Source organism: Vicia villosa, linkage group LG2, assembly GCF_029867415.1.
Source record: "Vicia villosa cultivar HV-30 ecotype Madison, WI linkage group LG2, Vvil1.0, whole genome shotgun sequence".
Classification (NCBI taxonomy): domain Eukaryota; kingdom Viridiplantae; phylum Streptophyta; class Magnoliopsida; order Fabales; family Fabaceae; genus Vicia; species Vicia villosa.
In genome coordinates, this window is record NC_081181.1 from 122,377,509 (window position 1) to 122,401,986 (window position 24,478).

The window sequence follows — 24,478 nt, forward strand, 5'->3', positions numbered from 1 at the left end:
AACTTTAGTTTTAAGTAACCCTGAGTAGTTTATCTAGCAGTCGGCACCGTCTTAAACACAAACTACGTAGGGAGTCGATGAATATAAGTGAATGATCCTTATAATATGTGAAAATAATATTATAGTAAATGTACTAACTAATTTAGGTGATCCTTACCCGGTCATTTAGCCCAAAGGGTACAAAGCCTAAAATATTTATAAACTTATTGTTGGTTGGTTCGGAGTTATCTGGTACCGAACTTGGTAGGGCAAGCTAAGGTTTGATCCCCCACGACCCGCAATTGAGTAAAGAAGATGAGTATACCACGTAATTGTGCCAGAACTCTATGGTAAAGGATCATAGTCACTAACCGACTACTCTACTATGTGCGTGTTAAGATAATGGGCTTAATGTGATTGCGCGCGAATGAAAATGGGTGAACTAAGCAAAAAGGATAAGGTTGAGCTATGATAGCATGACTCGGATTGGCATGCATATAAGGAAGTTGTCTAGTGTCGTTACCGTATTTTTAGTGTTGAAATTGATCTCATAATGTCTTGATGAAAAACTTGCTGTAACCGAGTATGACTCGAGTAATGAGTTTGCATTTAATTTATACTGTCCTACTGTTTTAAATAACTATTTGCTTGAGGACAAGCAAAGGTTCAAGTATAGGGGAGTTTGATAACGTGAAAATATAACATATAGTTGATTCGATTAACATAGATTATATCTGCATTTTAATCATTTATATTATATTATTTCGATATTACGCTGGTATTTTCTCACTTTATTTCAGGTATTAAAATTATCCCGAGTTCGACTAAAAGAAGAAAATCATGACATTTTTTGAGGAATTGTCCGAAGAAGTGGAAAAAAATAAAAGACCGCATTTGGAAGCCCAAGGCCCAAATAAGAAAAGTGGAAGAAGAAAAAAAAATAAAAAAAAAATATATATGTGAGGGGGGCGCCCATACCACTTATGGGGCCCTCACCCCCACTCTTCATCCATGTTCTGCAAGAAAGAAAAGAAAATAAGAAACAAAGAAGAAAGGGGGTGCCCATACCAACTTTGGGGCCCTCACCCCCACTCACTCACTTTCAACGTGAGAAATGAAAAAAAAAAGAGGAAAGAAACAAAGGGGGCCCATACCTCATTCAGGACCCCCGCCCCAGTTCCAACCTAAGCCCAATGCAGAACACGTTTCCACTTGCCTCACGTTTACCACTTGCCCAGGTTTTTCTCTCCATTCTGCAAGAATCTCAAGCAAGGTCAAGCTACCAATTCTTCAGAAACGAACTTACTTCTCCGGAATTTTCTCCATCAACCGTCCAAGTACTCTATTATAAAAGGCAAAGAGGAACAGAAAGAGGGGTTCGGAGAATTTTACCAGTAATAACCTAGTTTTCATTTTCATTTTAATTTGCTGCAATTAGTTCCCAGATTTCAATTTCCATTCCTGTTTCGAACCACTGCACCGTTTAAGCACTTAATTTCTACACCGGAAATTAGGTGCGTTTGATTTTTATTTCAAGCTTCAGAGTTTAGTATTAGATTTAGGAAATTTACTGTTCGTTTCAAAGTTCAGTTTCTGCATTTAGTCTGTACTTAAGAAGAACAAGTGTTTGCTACTTCAATTTAATTCCAGGTTTTTATTTTATTTATATGCTTCTGTTATTAATTTACGAATCTGATATCATGCTTGAATATATGTCTGTTTATAGTTTTTATTCTGGAACTGTTATTAATAGTATGTCTGGCTAATTAATTTGTACCGGTGTGCTAACCATTAACCGGATGAATTAATAATCACTGCTCACATAAAACTATACTAAATCATTTTCTGGTTCTGATTTCTAAGTCGATTGTTAAAAGGATTTCTATTTACCATAGTAGAAATTCAGTTAAGGTATAAGATTAAGACAACGACAGTTTGAGATTTTTACCTGATAGTGGAAATCAAACATCAGCTCTAAAAACAGCGAAAGCGCTTTAGAGTCGGTTGTATTTTATTTAAATTTCAAAAAGTATTTTCGGTTTGTGATAATTTAGCGGAAGCAAATGTATTAGAATTGTGAGTATAATTAGATTCAATAGACGCGAAAGCGTGAGGCGAAGATTTTTAATTTAAATAACTTATTCTGAAAATAAGTATTTGTCAATCTTAATAAATTAAGAATAAATTTCTTTTTTTTTTCTTTGTTGTGAATATTTTAAAATACTCATTTAAACCAATGTATGATAAATGATTAGTTCTTCAGGAAATCAACAACAATTTTTTTTGAACTTCTTTAAGAACTCAATCAATATATATTTTTATTAATAAAAATAATAGTATCTGTAAATCTTTAGTTATTCAAGAACTATAAAACAAATTTATTATTTTTTCTTTCCTCGGTTATTCAGGAACTATAAAACAAATTCATAATTTCAAATTCATATATCCTTGAGGATACTTTATATATTCTTCAGGAACTATATAAAAAATTCATTATTTTGCTATCCTTCAGGGATGCTTTATATGTTTTTCAGAAACAATATAAGAAATTTAATATATTTCGATCATTAAGGAATGTTTTATATGTTTTTCAGGAACAATATAAGAAATTCAATATTTTTCGATCCTTTAGAATGTTTCATATGTTCTTCAGGAACTACATAACAAACTCATTACTATCCTTCAGGAATATTTGTTAAATTTTTCAAGAACTATAAAATAATTTGTTTTACTATCCTTCAAGGATTGTTAATAAGTTCTTCAGGAATAACGTGTTATGAAACTGAATAAAATAATATAAGAGATAAAGAGAAGAAGAGAATATATTCTATTATTTATATTCTGAGTGTGTGAGATTCTAATACAATATGAGTTCTATTTATAGGACATATGTAATAAATGGAAAATCAACCTGAAATTTCCTAATTGATGGAGATCCATAATCATACCATTTATAACATTATTTTTATTTTAGGAAATGCTAACGAGTGTCCTAAGGGCACTGGTTAAGGATTTAAAAAGGTATGTTTAGTTTATTAAAGACTTGTATTCAATGTAATGAAAATGGAAATAATTGACTTTTCTAAAAAATAAAAGATATGTTTTCTTTAAACTACTTGAATTCAATGCATTGTAAACTAAAATATTTTATTTATTTATAGAATATTTTTTATATTTGGAATCCTTAACCAGTGCCCCTGGGGCACTCGTTAGCATGACCCTTATTTTTATATGTATTACCATCAAAACATATTTCTAAATTGTAGTCTGTTACCTTTTTAGCATGTCCTTGTTCTCAGTATACGTTGAAGAATTTTGGTTTTAAATTTTGAAACTGCAGATTTGTAATTTTGTACAAGAATTCTAAATTGCATTACAATTTATTTTAATTAATTTAATTTTAGCTTAATTGCAACTTTGGTCCCCCTATATTTAACATTCTTCTTGATTTTGGTCTCCCACTTTAAAAACTGTTATTTTAGTCCATTTTTAAAGTTTTCAAGAGAATTTATGTCCCCCATTCAATTTGGTACCTATTTAAGTGACATGGCACATTTTTTATTTAGTTGGCATGTAATATATATTGCATATCCTTTTAATCCATTAAATATTAAAACATTATTTATATGATTATATTTTACCAATTAATTTAAAGAGAAGTGAATTAAAATTACCAAAATAATTTAACAAATATTTTACCAACATTATTCTGAAAACAAGAGGATAGGTTTTATGAGAAACACACGCATACGATACAGGCCAACACCCACGATGAACCCTAACTAATATAATCCATCACCCACGAAGAACACAAGCATATGATATAACCCCTTTTTTTGTGATTTGTTTTCTGATTCGATCGGCATGGCAAACCCAAGTTACGTTTCGAGGTAAGTATTTCGATTGTTGCTTCTCTAACCCAACCCTTCTTTCTTTTTTGCGATTTCTTTGTGAGATTGATTTGTATAAGCGATTTTTATGTGCGATTTGTTTATATGAGTTGAATCTGCCATTTGTTTCTGCAATTTGTTTGCATTTGTTGTGGTCCTAGTTTTGTTGCTCCAATTTGTTGTGGTCCCAAATCTGTTGCTGTGATTTTTTTTATTGAGTTGTTGTGGTCCTTGAAATTGTTGTGATATCTGAAATGCCTGATTGTGTTGTGGTCCATGAAATGTGGTCATTGTTTATTCTGAAAATATTGTTTCTGAATCTTTCATGTTCTATTGTAGGCCACCTGACACCCAACTTGTCAGACTTAGGTTACACCATCGGGGCTGTTTTGTAGATAATCCAGTGAAGTTATATGTTGGTGAGCTTTTTACTGAAATGGATTGGGAATGGGATGTGGATTTTCTGTCCTATATGCAAATCGAAGACTTGGTCAAAGCTGAGGGGTATTGTAACCTAAAGTGATTATGGTATTGAAACCCTAACTTTTCCTTTTCACGGGGACTTCGACCTCTAAATAGTGACAACGACGTGTTAAGGTTAGTGGAAGATGTTAGAGGATTTAAACTCATTGACATCTATGTTGAAGACAAAGTTGAAGACATTACTATTTATGATGTTATTTTTTAGGAGGAAAGTATGGAGGTTAATGGCCAGGGAGCAAATGTAGAGAAAAATGTTGAGGAAAATGTTGAGGTTAATTGTGAGGGAGCAAATGTAGAGGAAAATGTTGATGTTACTAATGAAGAAGAAAATGTGAAGGTTAATAATGAAAAAGTTAGTGAATAAGAGTGAAGAAGAAAATGTGGAGGTTAATGTAGAAGAAAATCTTGAGGTTCCTAATAAAGATAGTGAAATAGATCTAGATTATAACATTGAGCAGTGAGGATGATGAGGAAGATGATCAAGCTGACTTAGATGAGTTGGATTTAGGTCCTGATGTTGTTGTTGATTGGAAGACAATTTTCCTTACGATTAACACAGAAAAACCTTCAATGATGCATGATATATCTGATAATGAAAAGGCGGCAATAAAAAGGCGAAAAAAAGGTTGACAAATCGGACAAAGTGGCTGGACAAATGGTAATTGAAGGAGGATCACAAGCACCACCATCAACCCAAGAATAGTTACTATGTTATGGTGTTGTTTTTTTTTATGCTGTTTGTTATCTCTTTAGTAATGACCAAAATTTTTGGGTCATGTTTAGTCTCTTATGCTGCTAAATTGTTATGTGGCTGTTATGTTTTGTGAAATGCCCAAACATTAAGGTGCATTTTTATGTAAAAATTAGGCTGTTATATTTTGTGAAATACGCAAACATTAAGGTGCATTGTTATGGTGGTATTATGGCCAAATTATGGTTACAAGTTATTTATAGTTTATGGCCAAGTTTTGGTTACAGAATATGTATAAATTATGGCCAAATTTTGGTGATGTTATGTACAATGGTTACAAGTTATTACATGTTTGAAAAAATACGTATGGTTAAAGTACACAACAATTATGGCAAAAATTTTAGCACACAACAATTGCAAACTTATGGCAATAGACATATGACAGGAGTCTATTACATTATAAGAGAAATTAAAGTACACAAAAATTACAAACTTCATTTGAGTACATAGATTAAAGTACATAACAATTTCAAATTTTAGTACACAACAATTGCAAACTTATGGCAATAGACATATGACAGGAGTCTATTACATCAGAAAAGAAATTAAAGTACACAAAAATTGCAAACTTTATTTGAGTACATAGATTAAAGTACACACCAATTTCAAATTTTAGTACACAACAATTGCAAACTTATGGCAATAGACATATGACATGAGTCTATTACATCAAAAAAGAAATTAAAGTACACAAAAATTGCAAACTTTATTTGAGTACATAGATTAAAGTACACAACAATTGCAAACTTATGGCAATAGACATATGACAGGAGTCTATTACATCAGAAGAGAAATTAAAGTACACAACAATTGCAAACTTCATTTGAGTACATAGATTAAAGTACACAACAATTGCAAATTTTTAGTACACAACAATTGCAAACTTATGGCAATTAAAGTACATAGAAGAGAAATTACATCAGATCTAATTTTAGTTAAGACCATACAACCAATGAATTCATTTGAGTATATGTGTTACCACCAATGCAAACACAAATAATAATACAAACACCATACATAAACCAATAAAATAAGACATTAACTTAATCTTCATCTTAAGCAAATCTTCATTATTCTTGGTGTCCCTAAGTAAATCCAGAATCTCGTCATTCTTGTCCTTCAAAGTTCTAATCAAATATTTAACTTTGTTTCTCATGTCTTCATCAAACCATTGAAAGTAATTACAATTTTTTTCTTCATCACCATAAAGTTACCACAACCATGAAATCTTCTTCATGGATTCTCGTAAGTCCATGACATCATCAATGGAGACTCAAGCCCACACCAACATCTACTTCTTCTTCTCCTTGCATCAGACTTATTTGTTGAGGCAAATGAGAAATTTGTTTTAGACATACTTGGTGGTACTACGAAATTCGCAAGTGCTGGGTGAAGGAGATGTCGACGAAGTTATAATTTCTAGGTTGATTGGAGGCGCTGGATTTGGAGACAGAAGAAGACGATGAGAAGAAATATCGGATGTAGGAGGGCTGCAATGAGGATATATAGGGGAACGATTAGGGTTTATGTAAATATCAATATTAATAAAATATTATATGCATAAAATAAACATTTAAATAATTATGAAATTAAAAAAAATGAATTATATTAATATTTGAATGACATGGTACTGACACATCGATCAAAAATAATGCCATGTCATACAAAACACACCCAGATTTAATGGGGGCAAAAATTCACTTGAAAACTTAAAAAAGGGACTAAAATAGTGGTTTTTAAAGTAGGGGGACCGAAATCAAGAAAAATGCTAAATAGGAAAGTTGCAATTAAGCCTTTAATTTTTTTTCTAAACTCTTCTTATATTGTGGGGGTTTTAAACCCCTCTTAAATTATCCTTGCTTTTTGAAATGATACCATCAGTCATTAAAACCCTGTTTGATAGATTGTGAAAATCGTGTAAGCGACAATTTTAAATACTCCTGCGAAACAATTTGTGCAAGAGTATAATCCCTGCAATATGGATATAAACCCCGACAATCTAGGCTTGTTTTTTTGTAGTGAACAGTCTAGGATCTTTTGGTTGGGAAGCTAAGGATCTAGAGGACCGCAAACAAACCAATGCACTTGTTCCATGTCACTCAAAGAAATCTCACTCCCCTAAAAGACCCATGATTACACATTGGTCTCCGCATAGAAATAAGTGTTCACGCCTCTCTAAGTCACCTAGCCTCGAGAGTAAGGTTCATGTGTCCAAAAGAGGAAGCGTAATGATCAGGTTGAGTCATGTACTAAATTATAAGTAAACTTTATTTTTTAGAGTTATTGAATAATTGATGTATTTGATATATATATATATATATATATATATATATATATATATATATATATATATATATATATATATATATATATATATATATATATATATATATATATATATATATATATATATATTAATTATTCAATAAACCTAAAAAGCAACATTTTTTTTTAATTTGTTACAGAGGAAGTAACTCTTTAGTGATGATTGACAAGATAATGAATGGTGAAAAATTCTAACGTGATATTTGAACTATAAGTATGTTCAAGAATGAATAAAATGAGTGTTATCTAAAACATGTGCCTCAATGCGCATTCGACGAACTTCAAGTTGCCTCAAAGTGCACAAATTATTTTACCCTTTCCTAGAAAATGTTAGGCTCATTAGTGTTCTCGCCAACATTAAAAGCACAATGTGTATTAATTTTTTAAGAAATACTACCTCTAGTCCTATTTATGAGAGAAAGTTGACTTTTTATATTTATTGTTTATTCAATGTATCTAATCTATTATAATTATTCAACAGACCTAAAAAGTAAATTTTCTTTTATAAATAGGAACAAAGGACGTAATATGTATGTGCTTGAATTTGTACTAGATTTCATAGTTTTTCAACCATTAAAATTTTTACTGCCGCGGCCGGCCAAAAAATCATACCACGAGCGTAAGAAACACTTGAAATACAAAAAAGTCGCCACCGATCTTTATATATTCCAAAAGGAAATGGAAAATATCGAATAAAACCCATGGGAGAAAGAAATGGTCATTGAGACCAAGAGCGGGTTCGAGAGTCGATTATGCAAGGGAAATGTATTAACACCCCTCACATTCATCGTATTCGATGGGAACCATTTAGTTAGCTTTGCGAATAAGTGTTAGCGTGTTTGTTTATGTTATTCTAATTATTACGAGAAAAGAGAAAAGAAAGGGGTTTATATTTTTTATTATTATGCTCGCCAGGACATCGCATCTTGTGCCTACATATTCTCCCGTGCAATGGGAAAGTCAGAGCGTCGTAGTTCGGGGTAAAAAGAACCACAATTTTATTGGTTGATTTTGTGGAGAATGAGTGTCAAATACTCGAGTCCTGACAACCCATATATTCAACACTTAAGGAAAGATTAGAACTGAACTTTCATCTTTACCATTTAACTCTTTTGTCAAAAAGAAATGAGGTGAGTTTTAAGTTGATTTTATAGAGCATGAGTGTCGAATACTTGAGTCCTAACAACCCATATATTCAACACTTAAAGAGAGATTAGAATTGAACTTCCATCTTTCGCATTTAACTCTTTTGTAAAAAAGAAATGAGACGAGTTTAGTTTTAACACGTTATAGACAGATGAGCATCAAATACTCGTGAGAGAGGTAGAAAATGAACTTCATGCTTTCTCATTTTGTCATTTAGTGAGTCAAATTATCCCCATTTATTTAAAAGTACTTTAGTCGGATTGTAACCATTTGAATGGCCAAGTCAAGGGACTCGTATTCAGTTAGTTAAAGAAGAGGTAAGAACTGAACTTCCCACTCATCTATTCAATCTTATTTGATTAAGAAAAAGACTTTTGAAAAGGAACTCGACGTTGAATCGAGAATTTATTATGAAAAAAAGTTTTAGAGTGTATGCAAAAGGTTGAATACGATGTAAAAAAAAACATAGACTTACATGGGTGAAAATGGCTCGATATATGGATCGAGAAGTTTATTTTAAATGAAAATTAGTTTTTGAGATTTTGATTATTCAATCTAACTATATAACAATAAACAAGAGAAAGAATAAAACCATTGCAAGCTACAAGAAAATTAAACATGCAACTCAAAATTCTAATCTAAGCAAGCAAGGATTATTTGGTAGTGAAAAGAGTGAACGATCGGTTTTGAAAATGCACATGATTTTGATATTATGAAATGGATTAGTTAACTAATTAACTAAATTAATTAAAAAAATATCTAACGAAATTAATTGAATAGAGTTTATCAATTAATTAAGGTAAATAAAAATTAATAAAAATAATTAATCAAATTTTTATTTTTTGATGTCAATAATTAATCAGTTTAGAAACACTTTATTTATTTATTAAAATAAAGGATGCTAAATGATAAAAAGTAAATGTATGCAAAATGTGACTGGGCTGAAGCAAGGGTTAGAGGTGCAAGGGGTGCGTCCCAAATTGATGGTGGTGATTGAGAATGATTTGAATTGGGCTTATTCTAAGCAAGAGTTTTTTTGAGTTTTTGTGGTGGCTTTCCTCCTTACTTGTTGCTGACCCTTTTCAATGAAATAGTAGGAATATATGGTGAGTTGGATTGGGTAGAGTTTTAGGGTTGGATAGAAATCTGCTTGGTTTGGAATCATGAAGGGAGAGATAATAGGTTGATTTTCATGTGGCAATTTGTGTTTTTCCATTTTCTTGATATTTCTCTGTTCTTGTCATCTCGTGCACTCCACATTTTTTCTGTTTTTTGTGTTTGAATTAGTGTTGCAAACGATGTTTGATGGAAAATAAGTTGATGAATGATAGGTGGTATTTCAGGGTAAAATTTGGGATATGACAGTTATAGTATAATTTGTCATTTTAATTGAAATTATAACTAATATTCTAATTTGCTAATTAGTTAAAATAGTAAGCTAATCTATTAGTGCTTTTTTCTCTATCTAATTTGTATTCTTGGGCCGCGGAGAAGGACTCCGAGATTTTCGTCGGTGGTATCTCTACTGGGGAGATCTTGAATGGTGTCCTCTCTCCAATACTTTGATCCTCTCGTTTTGTTGGAGAATAAGGGAGTTCGTCTTGTTGAGCGCTTCGACCAAAACTACCCTGAAGGGGTCAGCGTTGGCTAGCACTAGAATCTGCTGGGAGGTTTTCGACGCTTTCTCCAAAGTTTTATTGATCTTCCCAGTGTCGACATATTGGGCGCCAAGATCGTTTTCATCTTTTGAGGAGGGAGATGCAGTGAATCCGTCCTTTTTTGGGGGGACAATGTTGTAACACCCGAGGCCGAAGAAGGCGAGGGGTAGTTGCACCGCATGTAACACCTAAGGCCGAAGAGGGCTAGGGTGGTCGCCACATCGGAATGAGAGGGATCCTGAGGCCGTGCAAGTATGGGACTGCATGGTCAAAAGAAAGCTTATAAGGATTGATGGGTACTACCTATACCAACAAGATGCATCTTCTTTTCGGGAGACCGTTCAATAAGAACTTCACAGTTAAGCGTGCTTGACTTGGAGTAGTATTGGGATGGGTGACCTTCTGGGAAGTTTCCCGGAAAGCATGCGAGTGAGGTCAAAGCATGCTGAAAAGACCTGTGTTGGTTTGTGGGGTCAGTCGATCATCCCGAAAGTAGTCTGGGTGTTACAAATGGTATCAGAGCCAGACCTCTCCCAGTACGATGTGGTTCGAGGACGAACCATGCGGAAGCTGGTGGGCATGTAACACCCGAGGCCGAAGAAGGCGAGGGGTAGTTGCACCGCATGTAACACCTGAGGCCGAAGAGGGCTAGGGTGGTCGCCACATCGGAATGAGAGGGATCATGAGGCCGTGCAAGTATGGGACTGCATGGTCAAAAGAAAGCTTATAAGGATTGATGGGTACTACCTATACCAACAAGATGCATCTTCTTTTCGGGAGACCGTTCAATAAGAACTTCACAGTTAAGCGTGCTTGACTTGGAGTAGTATTGGGATGAGTGACCTTCTGGGAAGTTTCCCGGAAAGCATGCGAGTGAGGTCAAAGCATGCTGAAAAGACCTGTGTTGGTTTGTGGGGTCAGTCGATCATCCCGAAAGTAGTCTGGGTGTTACAAATGGTATCAGAGCCAGACCTCTCCCAGTACGATGTGGTTCGAGGACGAACCATGCGGAAGCTGGTGGGCATGTAACACCCGAGGCCGAAGAAGGCGAGGGGTAGTTGCACCGCATGTAACACCTGAGGCCGAAGAGGGCTAGGGTGGTCGCCACATCGGAATGAGAGGGATCCTGAGGCCGTGCAAGTATGGGACTGCATGGGAAGTTTCCCGGAAAGCATGCGAGTGAGGTCAAAGCATGCTGAAAAGACCTGTGTTGGTTTGTGGGGTCAGTCGATCATCCCGAAAGTAGTCTGGGTGTTACAAATGGTATCAGAGCCAGACCTCTCCCAGTACGATGTGGTTCGAGGACGAACCATGCGGAAGCTGGTGGGCATGTAACACCCGAGGCCGAAGAAGGCGAGGGGTAGTTGCACCGCATGTAACACCTGAGGCCGAAGAGGGCTAGGGTGGTCGCCACATCGGAATGAGAGGGATCCTGAGGCCGTGCAAGTATGGGACTGCATGGGAAGTTTCCCGGAAAGCATGCGAGTGAGGTCAAAGCATGCTGAAAAGACCTGTGTTGGTTTGTGGGGTCAGTCGATCATCCCGAAAGTAGTCTGGGTGTTACAAATGGTATCAGAGCCAGACCTCTCCCAGTACGATGTGGTTCGAGGACGAACCATGCGGAAGCTGGTGGGCATGTAACACCCGAGGCCGAAGAAGGCGAGGGGTAGTTGCACCGCATGTAACACCTGAGGCCGAAGAGGGCTAGGGTGGTCGCCACATCGGAATGAGAGGGATCCTGAGGCCGTGCAAGTATGGGACTGCATGGTCAAAAGAAAGCTTATAAGGATTGATGGGTACTACCTATACCAACAAGATGCATCTTCTTTTCGGGAGACCGTTCGATAAGAACTTCACAGTTAAGCGTGCTTGACTTGGAGTAGTATTGGGATGGGTGACCTTCTGGGAAGTTTACCGGAAAGCATGCGAGTGAGGTCAAAGCATGCTGAAAAGACCTGTGTTGGTTTGTGGGGTCAGTCGATCATCCCGAAAGTAGTCTGGGTGTTACAAATGTCCTCCAGGAAGGGATTCATGTTGTCTAGGCTGGTTATGTTCTCGGGCGAGATGATGGTAGGTTGAACATTATGGTCGTCGTCATGACTAGACATGTTTGAAATCTTAAAAGATGCTTTGATCTTTGGTTTCTGGGGAAAGAAAGATGGGGAGAACAGAAGTTCCCACAGACGACGCCATTGATCTTACCGGTTGATCCAAACCTGAAGTGGACTAGAGACTTCGTGTACTAGGTTGGAATCAAGGAGAAGGGGGGTGTACTTGCAAGGCACTCTGATGATAAGGTCAACAAGAGTGTAGAGATACGTGATAGTGTTTAGGATAAGATTTGCATACCCGGCCCTTTCAAATGAGAGGGTATTAATAATGTCCCCAGCGCGTGGCCATTGGTACCTATTTTGGGCTGGACATCCAAGGATCAGGCCCAAAATAAGTGATTGCCAAGAATTTCTGCATGAAAGCAGAATTTCTCGGGCAGGTCGTGCTCTACATCCTGGATGGGCTGCCTGGGCAAGGTGAAACTAGTAGTTGGCGCGGGAAGGAGTGTAACTCGAATGTAGCGTTGATCTGGCTGGCCAGGTGAATCAACTGGCCATGCGTGCCCTGCTTAGGGTCAGAAGGGAAAAACGCGTTTTGTTGTCCCTACTGATTGAGCCAACTCTTTTGGACCGTCCTGGAGTTAGAAGCGGATTGGACCATGCTTAGTCATTATACCAGTCCAGAACAACTATACTTACTCCATGATCTCTTCATTCCACACAAGCAACGAGTAACACTATTATGTGACAATAGAAATCTCATTCACATAGCCTCTAACCTAGTATTTCATGAAAGAAGAAAGCACATTGAAATAGATTTCTGCCTGGTTCCTAACAAATTCAAACCAAAATCATACATTTGATGTCCATCAATTGTGAGAACAAAGTTGCAGACCTCTTCATCAAAGTTCTTCATATTGGATCCTCCACCTCTCTTGTTCACAAACTAGAAATGATTTAGGTTCATTCCAGATTAAAGAATTTGTTACAATATAATTTATCATTCGAATCATAATTATAATTAATTTTCTAATTTATTAATTAGTTAGAATATTAAACTAATTTGTTAGAGCTTTTTCTCTAACTAATTTATACTCTTGGACCGAGATGTGTTGATGTGCATAAGGTATATCCTTATGCACGGTGCATAAATACTCAAATATTGTTTATATTACTCAAAATATTATATTTATTATTCAAAATAATATACAGATTACTCAAAATAGTATAAATATTACTCAGAACAATAAATATATTACTCAAAATAGTTAAAATTCGATATTACTCAGAATGATGTAAATATTACTCAGAATAGTGTACTCATTACTCACAATTAATAATTACTCATAATTAATAGATGTGTATAAATAATACATATATTATTCATAGATTATAATATTATTACTCGTTTCTAACTAAAATGTTACTCGAAACAATTTAAATATTACTCGTATGAGACTTATGCACTGTGCATAAGCACATCAACCCGGCCCTCTTGAACCTATATAAATCCAAGAGCTCATGTACTGATTAAGTTTTTTTTTTTATAAAATAAATCTTTCTTTTTTGTTGTCTTTTATTTTATTTGTTTTGTTCATTATGCTGAACCACATGCTTTCTTGCCAAATGTTAACAGGATTTACACTCTTATTATAATATGAAACATACTGGTTTATGTTGCTCCACCTGTAGCTGGGTGAGCAAGCATTATGGCACTAAAATAGTGTATGTTGAAGTTTAGGGAAAGTGACATAGGAGGACTACAAATAAAAATGAGGAAGAAATTGTTAGTAAGCTTGTCATTTACCAAATGACGTGCCTAAGTGAACAAGAAAACACAAAATAAAATAAACATATGCCAAATCGTGGATGGCCAAATCATGCTTGAATTGGATTATGAAATTAATAATGCTTAAATAAGAGAAATAAAATAAAGTGAAAGTCGGTAGTCAATTGAGAAAATATCTCCCTATCTCTTTCCCATGTCTCTGTAAAGAAATGAGCATGTGATTATGAAACATGTGGCATGATAACATATATCCCTCTTTTTTTCCTTTTTGATGTAAGATTTATTGCTTAAATATGAATTCCGTTGAGACGACCACTTTTTTGAAGTGAAAATAAATTTAAAGTGAGATCATATTAATTGGGGGTAGGGGTTCAAAGATGATTTGCCAACTCACAACATGCTGTTTTTTTGGACGTAAAATATATATTATATATTAAAAGAAAGATTGAAGTAAAATTATAAATACCCTGGAGGAGGAGGTATCATACAGATCAGAAACATCTCAACGACAAAACAACATATAACAAACGACAAGGTTAAAAAGAAAAACAAAAAATAACAACAGCAGAAAGAGAATCTAGTGAGAAAGCATGATGCCATGTCCCCTCACCTAGAAAGAGGTATAGCTCCTAACCAACTCAAAAGGAAGGTGAAAGCAAGCACAATTAGATCACCATCGCGAATTATGACTCATATAAACATAAAAGGGAATACAATAATATAATGTAAAATCTCAAAACGTATCTTAAGCACAACAATTGTAGGTGATTGGGAGTACACGAACAGTAACTCTCGGAAGATTGATTCGCCTATGTGTTTCAAATAAGGTGATGTATTATATTTTGAACCTAACAATATCGAAGGATGTTTGAGACAAATTGGAGATTCAGTATATGTAAAAAAATACTGATGAACAAATTATTCACAAAACAACGACTATACAGATTAAAGATGAAAGGATCTGATTTACGACAACATTAGTGTCTTCAACAACTTAATCACCAATCGAGTGAGGCTTGAGGTGAAGATTGATGATGAAAATAAGATAATTATCTTGTTGTGCTCCTTATCAAGTTCTTATGACCACTTGGTGACTACTCTTACCTACAGGAAAGACATTATTAGTCTTTATGTGATTACGACTACACTTTGTCTCATTCTCATAGGAGATAAAGTGTAGAAGAAAAAACTCGAGACGCAGGTTTGTATGTGAAGAATGGTCAAGACCATGGGTAGAACAGCGGTAAAGTATATTATGGAAATAAAAGGTATAAATCCAGGAATCAAGAAACAATTGAGTGTTATAATTGCAAACATATTGAACATTGAAAGAGGGATTGTCCAAACAGAAAGCATGGTTCATCAAGTTTTGTAAATATGGTTCAAACTGATGATTTTGGTAGGGAAACAAATACACTATGTGTTTCATCCGATAAGTGCACAAATGCGTGAATTCTTGACTCAAGTTGTTCTTACCACATGATGTCACACCTAGAGTGGTTCAGTACAATCAAGTCAGGTAATTTTGGATTTGTTTAATGGGTGATGATAAAGCATGTACTATTAGTGGAATATGATAAATTAGAATTTCCATGGAGAATGGTGGTGTCAAACATTGAATGATATCAGATATATTCTGCAATTAAGGAAAAACTTAATATCCCTAGATATTCTATAGGAAAATGGTTTCTTATACAGGTCTGATGAAGATAGGGACATTATGAAGGTTAGCAGGGTGCCTTGATTGTGATGATAGCAACGAGGATTGTAAGTAACATCTACAAATTTTTGGGGAAACACTATTGTAGGTAATGTTGTATGAATTTAGTATGATAATGATGCAACCAAACTCTGGCATATACTTTTGGATCATCTCAATGAGCATTGTATGGTAGAACTTCATAAGAAAAATATATTGAAGGGTGTTCGTAGTTGCAATATAGATTTGTGCAAATATTGTGCACTTGAAAATTGTGTTGTGTTCGGTTCAAGTCTAGAAAACAAAAAACATAAGATATTTTAGACTCTGTGCATTTTGATGTGTGTGGCCCAACCAAAGAAGTTTCCATGAGTGGTTCTAAGTATTTTGTACTTTAAAAAAATTATTTTTCTTGCAAGTTTTAGGTGTATTTTGTAAAAGGCAGACGTGAAGAATAAAACATGCAAAAAAATCAAGTATTTACGTTCAAATAATGGTATAGAGTACACTTAATCAAAATTCAAGAGGTTATATAAAGAACACGATATTCAAAAGCATTTCTTAATTTGTAAGACACTACAACAAAATGGTATGACAAAGAGAAAACATAGGTCTATAACTAAAAGGGAAACGTCTCTTGTTAAATGTTGGATTATCAAAAGGTTTCTAGGCAAAGGTACTTAACATGACATGATATTTTATCAACAGATTACCACGAGATTCATTGGTAAGAAGATTGGAGATGAGGTGTGGACAGATAATCCTATTGATCTTTGCAATTTAAGTATTTTTAGGTGTCCTACTTATGTGCATTTATCAAGTGAAGATCGATCTAAACTTGATCAAAATTCAAATAAATATCTCTTTGCTAGTTACAGAAAAAGGTGTGAAGGGGTTCAAGTTACGAGATCTGATTAAAAAGAAGATGGTAATTGGAAAATTTGTTGTTTTTTATGAGAAATTGATGTTGAAGCAGTCAGTTACAACATACGTGTCAACATCTGAAGGAGAAACTTCCAGTAAACAGGTGATTCGGGTGGATGTTGATCTGCCACCAGTGAATAATATGCATGTAGTTCCTAAGCCACAAGAGGAAGTAGAATTTGGTACTAAAATTGACTATGGACCTGGAGTTTTAGGTGGAGTACATGAATATGTTTTTGTACGTGATAGAAAGTGTCGTTTAACCAACCCACCAAAAATATATGGGTATGAATAGTTGGCAGCCTTTGCACTTCTTACTAGTTTTGGATACCTTTCAACCTTTCGAGAGGCTATAGTTAGCCATGACAAAGATAAATGAATGAGCGAAATGATATAGGATATGAAGTCCTGAAAGAAAAACCAGACATGGGAGCTTATTGTGCTTCCTTATGGGATAAAGGCCATTGGTTATAAGTGGGTGTTCAAGAGAAAATTAACAATAACAGAAAAATAAGGAGAAAATTTCAAGGCTCGTCTTATAGAAAACGGTATTTACAACAGAAAAGGGTTGACTTTGATGAGATTTTCTCTCAGGTCGTCAGACATACGTCTATTAGGGCAACGTTATCCTTGGTAGCCATCTAGGACACACATTTAGAGCAAATGGATACTAAGACACCATTTTTTCAAGGTAATATAGATGAGAAAATTTATCTAGAACATCTAGAGAGGTTCAATGACACTGGTTCAGATTGTCCCCAAGGAAATGGTACAAGCACTTTGATTTAAACATGCTTCATATTGTCTACATAATGTGTGATTATGAATGTCTTGTTTATGTTAGGCGCCTTAACAATGGTTCTTCTATTGTCTAATTATTGTATATTGATGATATATTGATTGCTGATAATCATTTACATCACATAAATGAACTAAAAAATCATGTTGGAAAAGGAGTTGATATAAAAGACTTAGGTGTTTCTAAGGAGATTCTTGATAAGGAAGTTTATAGGGATATGAATGCTAGAAATTCAGGCTCACTAAAAAAAGCTATGTTGAAAAGGTACCAGACAAGTTTGACATGAGTAATTTGAAGGTTATGAGTATCCGAAAATATAGATAATTAAGAAAACTAGGGCACAAAGAGGCTCATAACCTGAAAAACTTGTTGAATAGGGCATAACCTTACATCAACTATGAAGAAAAACTCTTAGGAATGAGTATCAATTGTGGACCTGTAAACATGAGATCTCACCAACCATCAGAGAAAGACGTTTGACGACCTACATGCTTTCAATGACACTGTAACCCTTCCTTAGGGATACATTGAGGCAATGTTCACCTTGAAGAAGGAATAGATATTAGAACTATTGAGTCCCATTTCTTTGTAGTCCTTTACAAGAGAGTCTACAACTATGTCCTCGACCTCCCCTTTGTAGCAACCTTTGACGTAGTAAATCTATGGTCCACCTTAAGGTGAAGTACCACAACGTCCATGATGAGTCAGTAATAATAACTGCCAACTCATTTGGGGAAAAGTAGATTTATAAGGCTTTATAGCAATACAAAAAAGAAGGCAAAGGTAAAGCCATGGATAACAAAGGAGGCTCCCTGGTTGGATAACTAAGAAACATGGTTATCTGACCTACCACATGTAAAGTAGGTCATTACGGCCAGGCGAGAACAAATGGTTGATCCTAATGGAGTCAAAGTCAATCACCAAATGTCTCGTGGCCAACAAGTGATAGATATGCCACTTGGTTATCTTATTTTAGTTCCTTTGAAAAAGTGATGACACATTACCACAATATATTATGTTATCCAATTAAATAAAGAATAAGTTTATACTAAACCATCTCTTTTCCCTGTGATTATGAAAGTTAACGACGAGTCTAGGATATGACTAAATATATCAAATCCACATCTCAAAGACTCTAGGGTATTGTCACAAACGCCACAAGTGCATGACTAAAGCAATCAAAACCCCATTATGCAAATGCACACACACAAAGAAAGCAAGCCATAAAGCGCATGACTATCTCTTCCATACGTCAACCTCAAACCAGGTTTTCACCTAGGGACGGAGAAAGGGTATCAGCCCTTATATGATTCACTCATGTCTGTTAGTCTCTAGAGCTTGAAGTGACTTAATTTGATCTGTTGTCGCGCACGGATCAAAACGAATAATTTTAAAAACCGTAATTTAGCGACAACGACTTGAGTATCGTATCTCAAGGACTTTTGGATTGTTATTAACTAACTTAAGCTATTATGGGGGGTTTTTTTTGTTTAGAAAAAATAGTGCAAAGAAAATAAGTGATTATCAAATAAGCTAAAACGACTAATCTATTGTTTCTGGTTCTGACTTATCATTGATTATTATAAATTCAATCTCCTAATCTATTCTTATTTGATTGCAAAACTCACTAACAAGCGCAACAAGTTTTATGTGATGTAAGTTCCTATTATCAGAATTAAGAAAACATATTTAAGCCCTAGCAGATTAAGCAAACACAATAATGGATTTAGCAAACACTAACGTGATTATAGTTAAGGATCATGCAACAATCGAATTAAATCAATATACTCTATGAAAATTTAATTAAGCAAACAAGAATCACATAATATAGTTGAACGGAATAGAAACTTGATTAAAATTATTATAACCTCAAAGTATGATGGAACCCGTAATCAATAGATTTCGCCTTGGGATTAGTTCTCCATTACAACCGTACAAAGCTTCAGAAATATTTCGTGAATAGAGTAAAAAACGTACAATGAACAGTAGCGCGATTACTAGGTATAAGTGAAACAAGGAATTCGGATCATAACCCAACTGGGTCGAAAAACATAGAAAACTCGGCCCAAAATCAACCCGAAACTAAAGATTTCTAAAGTCAGAAACTCCAATGAATTTCTAGGAATTATACACTCCGAATCAGCCTTTGACTCCAACATGAAAGTTGTAGCTCTTTCTCTCAGCTTTCCGACGAATATTAGAACGCGTCAATCTAATTCTCATAGCTCTAGTTATGATTTTTTATTGAAAGTTGCAAATGCTGAAAATATAATATGAAAATTAAATAAAAGAAAAAATAAAATAAAATATGAAAACACAATAAAAGTGAAAAATAAGCAAAACAAATTACGGAAATGCCTAAGTACAAACATAAAAGATTGTGCATCAAAATGCACTGATCAGGTATCAGCCTTTAAATGAGCACGATCTCGATAGAAGTCTAATAAACTTTGAGCATAACCTCGAAGAAATAGTTAGGTCCTAGAGAAACAAACATGGGACCAAAAGCAACACCATAAAAATAGGTAAAATTTGAGTAAGTAACAAACAAAAATATATATTAAGAGATTACAACAACAAATATTTACATATGTCGGGTACAAGAACATCTTTAAAAAAAGTGAAGAGAATACTAAACCATCTAGAATACCACCTTCCCATTTTCAATAGCCTAATCAAGATGAACGTCTGTAAAAAAATTCTCGGAAGATTTCCATTATTACCAAATATAATTGCAAATGCTCAAGCATACAAGCAAGAGACTTGCAATGCTCAGGCATATAAGCAAGAGACTTCCAATGTTCAAAACCTCAAGTAAGAGACTTCTAATGCTCAAGCACATAAGCAAGAGACTTCCAGATGCTCAAGAACACTAGCAAGATACTTCTTACAATCTAACTTACATATGATCGGTGGTGTAAAAAAAATAAAATACAAAAGAATCTTAAGACTTAAGAACTTCTAAGAATGTACAAGTATTAAGAAATTCTAAGTTGAACTTGTGCTTTTGATTTGATAGAATATTAACTGTTGTTTGTCAATATTTCATTCAATAATTTTCTACAAGTCTTCGGTTCCTTATATAGAGAAATATACGAGAGACGTTGGAGAAGACTTCTTTCACATGAGAGTTTTTGAGAAGCTTTGATCAGAGACGTTGACATGTTTCTTCAAATGGTTAATGCCTGGAAAAAATCTTTTGAAAAACCTTAGCTTCAAAAGGAATTATTCATTCCATCCCTCATGTCTTTGAACTTTAATCTTCATGTTATCATAGGAAGAAAATTTTCTCTCTGATTCTGGTAGTGACCTATCATAGTTTCTTGATCTTAGCGCTTTGACTGACTTCTGTGTCTAAGCCTTTAGAGTCCGGATATTCAGAGGTTGGCCTTCTTCAGAATTTGAGTCTTTATAAGTTGAATTTCTTCAGAGTCTAATCTTCAGAAGTTGACCTCTTTAGAGTCTTCTTAGCTAGATTTAGAGTCTGAGTCTTCAGATTCTGATGATCATGTTTTGATCCTTCAGATTCATATCTTCAAGATTCTCTTCAAATTTTCAATTTCAGTGTCAGAACTTAACTTGTATCACAAATTTTTAGTCTATGGTCCTACACACTTTAACAAAAATTAGTATACCCAATTGTTCTTTAAATACTTTATTATCATCAAAACCTTAGAGATATGGTACAAACCAATTATGTTCCAGCAATTCCACCTTCTTAACTAGAGTACCATGATACTCAAATGGCTTTTACATCGGCTTCCATCGCCGAAAACGAATCAACCGGTTCCTTGGTCATCTTCTTCTCTTGTCGAATAAGGTTGCGTTAGAAGACATCTTCCTATCCAATAGCCCTAAGTGCTATAATGGTTAGCGTCTGACGAGTATGGTAAGTCAACATTACCAATTTTGCTCGTCGAGATTCTTTAGAGAGACTTGATAATTAAGTGTAATCTTTGTCAGAAACTGAGGACTAAAACTTCCTACTCATCCTCAGACATGGACAAGCTATCTACATAGGATTTGACTCCACTAGAATATATGTTTGCCCTCCTGCAGACCTTATCTAAGGATGTTTGCTAGGCAGCCTCTAAACATAAACTTATCAAATTCAGGGATAGGAGCTAATCTTTCCTCGCCCACCAGTTGCAAAGGGGGTGAAACTTCATCCGCTACCATGGTCCGACCATGAGAGACCAAAAATTTTATTTGAGTGGGGGGCATGACCCAAATAGTAGGACTAAAAAATGGACTATAAGGTGTATCATCGGGTGTAAATGAGGTAGAAGCTTCCCTAGTAGACGGGGTACTCGTAATTCTACCTAAAAGGAAACATCTTGAACCTCTCTCCTTATCTGCCACATTACTTCTCCACACTTTATCGCATATGCACAACCATCAGATGAAGACGTTGGAAGAGAAGTAATTCAGGTAGACAATTAAAGAAAAAAAGATTTTAGGTTACTTACCAAAAATGGTTTTCCTCTCCTTCTCTTTGGCATCCACCAACCAACGAGTATGAATGAACCTTTCCAACCATTTACTTAATGATGCGCCTACTGGAACAACGCCAACGACATAACTAAGCTCCTTATAATAAGCCAATAAGTGGTTCTTCAAATATAACTCTTCTCGAGATAAGTCCCTCTCCTTATTAACGTAGGATCCCGCCCCATCAAGAACTCATCCTCCTTGGAAAGGTGAAAGAAGAAAGTCACATTTGGCTTATCCCGTTGGACTCACATCAATGTTGGAAAATTTTAACAAATGTCCAAGTCGTTGGATGTTATTGTGAAGGGGAAATTAAAAAGTGGTTTAGTATGCTGACCTCAAACTCATATAAAGGAAGACAAAAGCCTATGTCATATTGGTTGTACCTGTCATATTGGTTGTATACCCTCTTATCTTCATGGAAGGAATGATGCACCTATCATATTGGTTGTATACCCTCTTATCTTCATCAGGGGGAATTAATCCCCTATCAGATGAAGGACCAACGTCTATCGAAGCCTGGTCCAAAACACCCTCATGAACAAACATAGAAACGGTCCCCATTATGTCTTTATCCATCTAGCCACCTGAGATGTTCCTATTTACCTTCCTGATCGAGGTTGATACAATCTCTATGACTAAAATTGCCAACAACAGAAGAAATTCTCAAAGAAAAAGACAGAGAATCAAACGATTCATTTTCTGAAAACCCTAAAAAGAGGAATAGAAGTAGAAGAGGAAAGTTAAAGATTTATCTTAGAAGATGGATAAAGCAAGCATGCACGACAAGCACCGATAAACATAACCATACAAACTTGATCAAATACTAGAACAAGAACGCTCATAAAGAAAAATGGTGAAGAAAACCTAAAGAGCATTTTTGTAGGTCGTTGATAGCAGAGGAGATAAAAATGACGCTTTAAAAGCCTTATATACCTTATTCATCTCCTAAGGACCGTATGATCCACTACGCACCACCAACCATTGAGATCTTCTAAAAAATTGTTCCAAAACACTTAAGTGTTCTAAAGAAGAGGAAAGATCACCACCAAATAGCGTAAGGAGACATGTGAATCACTCTCAATGAAATGTTACCTCTTCCAAAAAAAAGGCATTGAATGCACTTTTTTTCGAGAACAACTAGGTCTCATAAAAGACTTTGGAGTCCATGGATTAATGAGAAGATTATTATATTTATTAAACTTATGAATTGAATTTACAAATATTTAAATATTTTCATATTCAATAAATTTCCCTAACCATAATCTTAGAGTGTGTTTGGGTGGAGCATTTTAATGAGGGAAAGTAATGTTTTGAGGGAATTTAAAGTGATTTGACCAAAATCCATTGTTTGGATACAAAAATGAAGAATTGTTAAAATGATAGAAATTTATGGAGTATTTCATCTAAGTTAAATTTAATTATTTTGAAATGACACCAAAAACCAAAGAATTTGAAATTCCTCTCATGTTCCATAGAATGTATTTGTTATTATTATTCTTCAAAATTTACAAATTGGTCCTCATATTTTCCAAAATTACAAAATTAACCCCAAATTTTTTAAAAAAATTGCAAATTGGTCCTTAATAATTTTTAAATTTACAATTTGGTCCTTCAAATTTTTAAAAATTGCAAATTGGTCCCTACTTTTCAATTTTTTATTTTGGTCCAAAAAAATTAATTTTTTTTAAAAATGACCCCAAAAATCTAACAATGAATTATCTTAATACTCCATCCAAACAAAATAATTTAAAAATGAATGAATTTCAATTGAATTATTTGAATTACTTTCAATTTAAAATTCCAATTACCTCATCCAAACACACTCTTATGTGTTTGGATGAGGTAATTAGAAATTTTAAGGGAATTTAAAATTCAAAGCAATTCAAATGATTCAATTGAAATCCATTCATTTTAAATTATTTTGTTTGGATGAAGTATTAAGGTAATTCATTGTTAGATTTTTTGGGTCATTTTTTATAAAATATAAATTTTTTGGACCAAATTAAAAAATTGAAAAGTAGGGACCAAATTGCAATTTTTAAAAATTTGAAGGACCAAATTGTAAATTTTAAAAATTATCAAGGACCAATTTGCAATTTTTTAAAAATTTTTGGGGTCAATTTTATAATTTTGGAAAATATGAGGACCAATTTGTAAAATTTGAAGAAATAATAATAACAAATACATTCTATGGAACATGAGAGGAATCTCAAATTCTTTGGTTTTTGGTGTCATTTCAAAATGATTAAATTTAACTTAGATGAAATACTCCATAAATTTCCATCATTTTAACAATTCTTCATTTTTGTATCCATAAACTATAGAGTGTGCTTGGATGAAGCATTTTAATGAGGTAATGTAATATTTGAGGTAATTTAAAATGATTTACACAAAATTTATTGTTTGGATACAAAAATGAAGAATTGTTAAATTGATAGAAATTTATGGAGTGTTTTATCTAAGTCAAATTTAATCGTTTTGAAATAACAC